Source organism: Hylobates moloch, unplaced genomic scaffold (genome assembly GCF_009828535.3).
Source record: "Hylobates moloch isolate HMO894 unplaced genomic scaffold, HMol_V3 SCAFFOLD_5, whole genome shotgun sequence".
Classification (NCBI taxonomy): Eukaryota; Metazoa; Chordata; class Mammalia; order Primates; family Hylobatidae; genus Hylobates; species Hylobates moloch.
In genome coordinates, this window is record NW_026652280.1 from 69,217,969 (window position 1) to 69,224,829 (window position 6,861).

The window sequence follows — 6,861 nt, forward strand, 5'->3', positions numbered from 1 at the left end:
CTCCTAGCACCTTCCCCAGGATCTGTGTAGATTAACTGAGATATGGCACAGAGAGGTATAGACAATTTCTAGGCCACCCAGCTATTGAATGGCAGGTGCCCTGCAGCAGGCTCATGCCCTTTCCACAGCCCACGCACTCTCTTATGTCCTGTACACTTCTTTCAGTGATGAGAAAGTGAAGATACGGGAGGAGTAAGTGACTTGCTTTGGGTTACAGAGCAAGCAAAGGGCATAATACTCCAATATCACATTATCACATGCACAAGAAGGAGTGCTGGGTGGTGTCGGCAATCCAGCTCTCAAGTCAGATCTGGGTTCCCATCGCAGCTCATCCTTTCTTGTAAGAATTGTAACCCTGGGTGTGTTCACTTACCCTCTCCACCCCAGCTTCCTTACCTATAAAACAGGGTCAACAAAAAATGCTCACTTCAAAGTTTTGATGGGAGTATTAAATGAGTGACTGTGCATAGGACCATCGCAGTAGTGCCCGGCACAGAGAAGACCCCAGCCAGTGTGAGCCGTTGTTATCATTAGTCGGAATTCACCTGTGCTAGGAGCCCACTGTCTGCTGGTTCTCTGTGATGGCCTTCACCCCCTGGGCATGACGAAGACCTGAGGTCTGCCTACTGGAGCCTTTGTCTGACCATCTTTTTTGTGTTCTTGCTTTTTCATGGCATCCACTTCAGGATCTTCCAGAATCTTGCGGGGAGGGAAAGCATAAAATATAATTACTAAAGGGAGGGAGGGAGCAATGAATCCTAATTAATTATACTTAAAAAAAAATTTGTCCCAAAAATGGCCAGCAGTGCTGAAGTAGTGTCTGTGGTCGTTACCAGGGGACTCAGCAGCCATCAGCCACTACCCTACACCCTTGTATGGGGCCCAGCCTCACCTCTGATCTTGTCCTTGCTGACGTTAGTGAGCCCTGGGCGTGGGGTCTGCTAAAGTTCACTGTGACCCTAGGCTCAGGCCTCAGCCTCTGGTCGTGAGGGCCTTGGGCTCAGTCCCACCCAGGCTATCTCACCACCCTCTGGGCCACCTCCTGGCCCGAACCCAGGGTCCTGAGCAGGGGGTGAACTGTGGCCACATGGAACAAAGACCACTAGGCTGGGAATGTTTGTCTGCATTGTTTGGGAGGCATCTGCTATACTCCTTCCTGGGGCATCAGGCATCAAAGGATTCCCTGGCTCCTCTCTTGAAAGCTAGCCATGTATCCCTTGCCTTCCGTTAAATATACTCATAAATATAAATTAAATGAACCAGTCTTAATTTAAATGAACATGTTAATACTGTTCATTTTATATAGCCAGTGTGAATATAGGTAATTAAATATTGCTAATTTTATTATTTAGGAGGGTGATTGTGCCTTTTTCTCTTATTTATTGTGTGTTTTTAAAATTTTTGCTTTAAATAAATGCAATCCCACTTTAATGATTGGCAGATTATTAGTCACAGCCCTATAAAGAATTCCTACATATTTCTCTAAATGTGGGTAGTAAAGTGCACACCCCTCATCTTACTGAAGGTCTTCTGCAGACATTCTGCAGGTAACTGGAGACACAAATATGAACAGGCCCCATTCAGCCCTTCAGGCCCAGGCTATCTAGCAGGGGGTTCCTATTTCCCTCCTGCTGGGCCTGAAATCTCTGGAATGGGAATTGCTCATAATTAGAGAGCAAAGGCCTCCCTTTGCTCTCAAGAGAGCAGAACCACGCAGGAGAGATGACTCTTTTATTCTGAAAAGCTTCCCAAAAACTGAGCCTGACAAAAACAATCTAACATGTTAGAAGAGGTCGAGTGTATGCAAAATCGCTTGGAAATAGGTCCTGTTCCCAGAGCAGCTTTTAAAAGCATGGTGGGTGGCAGGGGAATAGGAAAGGGAAGGAAGGATATAAAGGCAACCAGAACCCAGGAGCACTTGATCCCTGAGGAATGAGCTTGTAAGGAAAGCAACTAAACAAAAAGTCAGGACTACAATGCCGCTTGGACAGGGTCGCCACTTTTCCCAGAAACACTGTCTTTGGAAGACGAGGTTGATAGTAGAACACACAGGCCCTGCTTGCTTGACCTACATCCCACACCCTGGAGGTTCTATTATAACAGTTGCATCTGTTTAGATTTGTTCTCTCTTTTCTCTGTCCCATCTGTGAGAGGTGGCACCCTTGTAGCTTCCTGTGTTATGATTCTCTGATATGTTTGGGCAAGTACTATGTTGTCTGGTTTTAAAAACGGAAAAACAAAGAGTTCAGTGACTGACTTAGAAACACACATATAAGTCATCAATGGATCTGAAACTATCCAGTCTCCTGACTGCCATTTAAATATTCTTTTCAAAAGCCAATCCTTAAAAAACTCATCATTCTGCAGAAAAGGCTTTTTCCCTGTGTTGGGAATTCATAATCACCATTTTCTCGAAGAATCCAATAATTAGCCTCCTGTGTGATCTCTCTAGTTTCTCTACATTTTATCTAGTGTTGTCTGAAATATAAGAATCTGAAACCCAAGTTTCAATCATCTTGTCCCCAGCAACTGTTTTACTCTCAAGTTCCTCATCAGGTCAGGACCATTGTCCCATTTCATGGCATGGTTAAGAAGTCTAGCCAGCAGCTTTCAACCAGCAAGTTCTTTCAAAGCAAGTCATAATTTGCTCCATTGCTAAATAATCAAAGGTCCAGATGCACTCTTTTGTTCTTATCAGCAGAACCATGGCATAAGCATCCCTCCAAGTAATTTCTAACATCTTTATCATCGAGGGCTGTCCCCACACAATTTCCCCAGAAGGTTGTGCTGAGGTCCTCTGAGTCTTGGCCTGATGATCAGTTCTTAGGGCTCTGCACGGCTGTGTCTTTATTCCAACACTCACTGAACAAGGTCATGTGCACGTTATCTCTCTTCCTTATTGTAAAAATAAAAGCATAGAATCAAATTTAACTATTCCTTGGTGAACACCTGCCATCTGTCAAGCATCCTGTAGGTATTTTAACACACATTGTCTCACCCACTCTGTGTGTAGGCAAACTCAGCTTCTTTTCTAGATAAAAACCTTGAGCTCAGACTTGCCAGTTCCCTGTCTTCTCACTCCTTGCATCTCTCTAGTCCCTCCTGGAAGTTATCCGATCCTCTCCTCTGCCCCAACTGTCAGAGGTAGCAGGCTTCTAGCTCCTACATTATGATTCTATGATATGTTCAGGCAAGAAATACGTTATCTAGTTTTAAAGGCAGAAAAAACAAAGAGTTCAATAGCTTATCCAAAAACACACATATTAGTCATCAATGGATATAAAGCCATCCACTGTCTTGACTCTCATTTAAGTATTCTTGTCAAAAACTGATCCTTAAATATTTCATCATTCTTCAGGAGGGCTGCAGGAACTTGGAGTACTACATGTAATAACATACTGGTCATCACTCTTGGCAAATATTGAAAGCTTCACTTGGTCCCTGACACCTAAAGGATAAAGAAGAGCTTGATGATCTGATGTGAGGTAAGGAAAGTGGAGATGGGTAGTCTATATTCACAGTTTTGCAAAAGATTTATTGCATTAGGAGCCCTGTGGGAAATCTTGCTGTTCAGAAGATGAGGCCACAGTTGTGGAACCTTAGACCCCTGGAGGTGTCAGTGACCTCACAGATCACCACATCCAGCTTGAGTCCACCAGACATTTTTGCTCCTTAGCAAGGTCTTCTAGAAAGCAGAGCCAGAGTCAAGGATTAAAGCACTAGCCCTTAACTTGGGAGGTAAAAATCCAAAGGTGTGTACAAGGAAACAAAACAAGGGAATGAGAGGAGCCACGTGGTGGGGTGTGCCGCCTGCTGCTCCACGACGGCCATGAAGAAACTCAGCAGTGGCGTGGCAGGTGTGTCCACAAGGCACAGAGCATTTTTCCGAGAGGTTGCTGATATTAATGACTTCTTTGGGGGTATTTCACAGATGAAAGAAAGCAAACAAGTTTGTCTGCTAAGCTATCTCTCTTCTCCCAGTTCTTACTAGTCAAGGTTCACCACGAGGCAAGATATTTCCCTCACACTTCCCAGTAGCAACACTGGCTCTTCGGTGAAAGTCCAAGGCACGTGAGATTACATTGATTCATATCTAGAAGAGGAGTGGTGGTTTGACACACGTGGGCTTGGCCTTTGGGCACATGAGCCTTGGAGCCCAGGGTGCAACTCAGACACCAATCTGCTCAGGGATCATGGCAGAAATGGCCCCAGGAAGTGGGAAGTGTTTTTGGACAGCAGGAGGCAGTTATGGGACTCTGAGAAGGTGCACAAGATTTAGGTCCAAAACATCTACTAAGTGATCATTCAGCAACTAATGTACATCTCCAATATGGAGGACCTCATTGCTTCATCAAGAAACCTCTTTTCTTTTATTAAGCAAAAATCTATGATCCCTTAGATATTTAGCCTCTTGCTCTAGTTATGTCCTCCCAGAACCATATAGAAAAATTGTAATCCATCATCCGCATGATGGTTCTTTTGTCTGTTTGGGACTTCAGGTGTAGAGCTTTGAATTCCATGGTATTGTTGGCCTGCGCAGGATCTCATGCCACTCTTCCATTCCTCCCTCCTCCTTATGCCGCAATTATGAGGTGCTTTATGTGTATCTGATTATTTGTACGTCTTCTCATAAAAACTATGTTGTTTTGTGTGCATACACTTTTAATTTACATGAAGGGATTGTGCTCATGGTATTTTTTTACTTTTTTCACTCAGTTATGTTTTTAACATATAGCCATATTGCTGTACTATTCATCCAGGAATGAACACCTACTTTGCCTCTTACGCCTATGCAAATAACAGGTTTTAATGCTTGTTATTTTATAGGAGTGTGTTAGAATTTTTCTAGAATACATACCCAGAAGTGGTATATATTCTAGAAAATATATTTCTGATGGAGTTGCAGGGTCATTTGGTATAAATATACTTAGATTGACTAAGTACTTCTGGATTAATCTCCAAAGCAGCTGCCCTGTCCGTATTTTCACCAACAGCACATGAGATTCCTATATTCCTACATTTTCACCAATATTTTCACTTTCTCACTTTTTCAATTGACATTTCTCATTTAAGTGCAAAGAAATGTTATCATTCTAGTTTATGGTTTCCTAATCACTAATAACTTTGAATATCTTTTTGTAGGTTTGTCAGCCTTTTGGACTTTTCTTCTGTGAATTACTTGTTATGTATTTTCTTGGTTGGGTCATCTTTTACTTATTCTTGATAGATCCCTAGCTAGCAGAGATATTAGCCTCTTTTTTTAGTGTATTGATTGCAAATATCCTCTCTTATATTTTCATACCTGCTTGTCTTGTCCATGGTGTCCTTCATTGGACATGAATTTTTAATTTTAATATAATTGCTGTGCCTTATGGTTTTCTGCTTTTAAGGTTATGTTATGTTTTGTTTTTTTCACCTTCAATGGGTAATATGCCAATGCTGTAATAAGGCTTGAAGGAGGCACATTTCACACTTAGTGTGAAAAACCAATCATCGTGCTTATGATACACAAAAGGATCTAAGGTTATGTTTAAAAAGCCTTTCCTCCTCCAGAAGTCAGTACTGCATTCTTCTACATTATTTGATTATTTTATAGTTAATATCTCCATTTCTTAGGTCTTTTGCCCATCTGCAATACCTCTTTCTAAATGATGTTGGGTAAGAATCTGGTTTTATTTTCCTCCATAAAGAAAGCCACCCAGGGATGTGTTGGAGCAGCTTGTGCCACGTGGCAAGAGCCAATTGTTAAATATTGAGGAATTTTGCAAGCTGGTTGCTAAATTGTTGGCAGTTTGAAATAGGCCGTGCTGGGAGTTTTTATACCATGGGAATTATCAATAAATCAAGTATTTTTTCCTTTAGGGGACTGGTTTACCACTACACCATTGAAATGTCTACTGAATCTTCCTTTCTTTATTGAGCTATACTGCTACTTTTATCATATATTAAGTTCTCATATACAAGGGATCTTGTCTGAGACCTTTTATGCCATTTCATTGGCTTGTCTGTCTATTCTTGTCTGGTGCCATACTGTTTTTATTACTGTGTCTTTGAAGCTTATCTTAGTGGCTCATAGAGCAAGATCCCACTCTGTGCTGCTCTTTTTTAAAGTTGACTTAACCCTTCATAGACTATTACATAGTAGAATATTACGTCCTAAACCATTTTAGAATAAGTTTAACAAGTGCCTTAAAAATATATCTAGCATTTGATTGATGTTTTGAAGTTATGAAACAATGTTGGGAGAATTGATATTTTCAAAAAGTCATTCCATCCAAGAACATGATTAACTCTCTATTTATTCAGAATCTGTTGTACAAAGTTGAACTAAATTTTAACATTTTTCCAAATTGCTTTTATTCATTATTTGCTAATTTCTGATGCTTTACAGATATTGTTACAATTCTGAATGGCATTTTGTTTTTTAAGAATATTTTCCAGTTGGTTGTTGTTCATGCGATTAATTTTTGAATTATGAATTAATTTTTGAAACATGCTATTAATTTTTTGAAATTTGACCTTGCCAAAAACTCTTTTTATTTCTGTTGGGTTTAGTTGAATTTTCTATGATCGTAGTGTTTTAAAATATGATAGGTTTATTTCTTCCATTTCTACCTTCACACTGCATTTTCCTTTCTTGATAATGATGGCCAGCATTTACACCACCACATTTTGCTGTAGCAGTGCTGATAAGCATTCAACAGAGCTTGGCCCAGAAATGATCTGATATTGGAACTATCATAAGGATGTTAAATATTTTAATAAATAAATATGTAAGTACAGATGTTAAATATGCTAAAGACTATAGTACAACAAGTAGACAATGATGCATGAACAGATGGTGGATGTCAGTGGAGAGAT

The 6,861-nt window shown here is 40.6% G+C and overlaps 1 non-coding gene across 1 annotated transcript; it reads right to left on the reverse strand.

Moving 5' to 3' along the window:
* Nucleotides 1-5,416: 5,416 nt before the first annotated feature.
* LOC116470108 (small nucleolar RNA U13) lies at nucleotides 5,417-5,518 on the reverse strand. The gene has a single exon (XR_004248534.1). It is a non-coding gene; the product is annotated as a small nucleolar RNA U13 (small nucleolar RNA).
* Nucleotides 5,519-6,861: the final 1,343 nt, after the last annotated feature.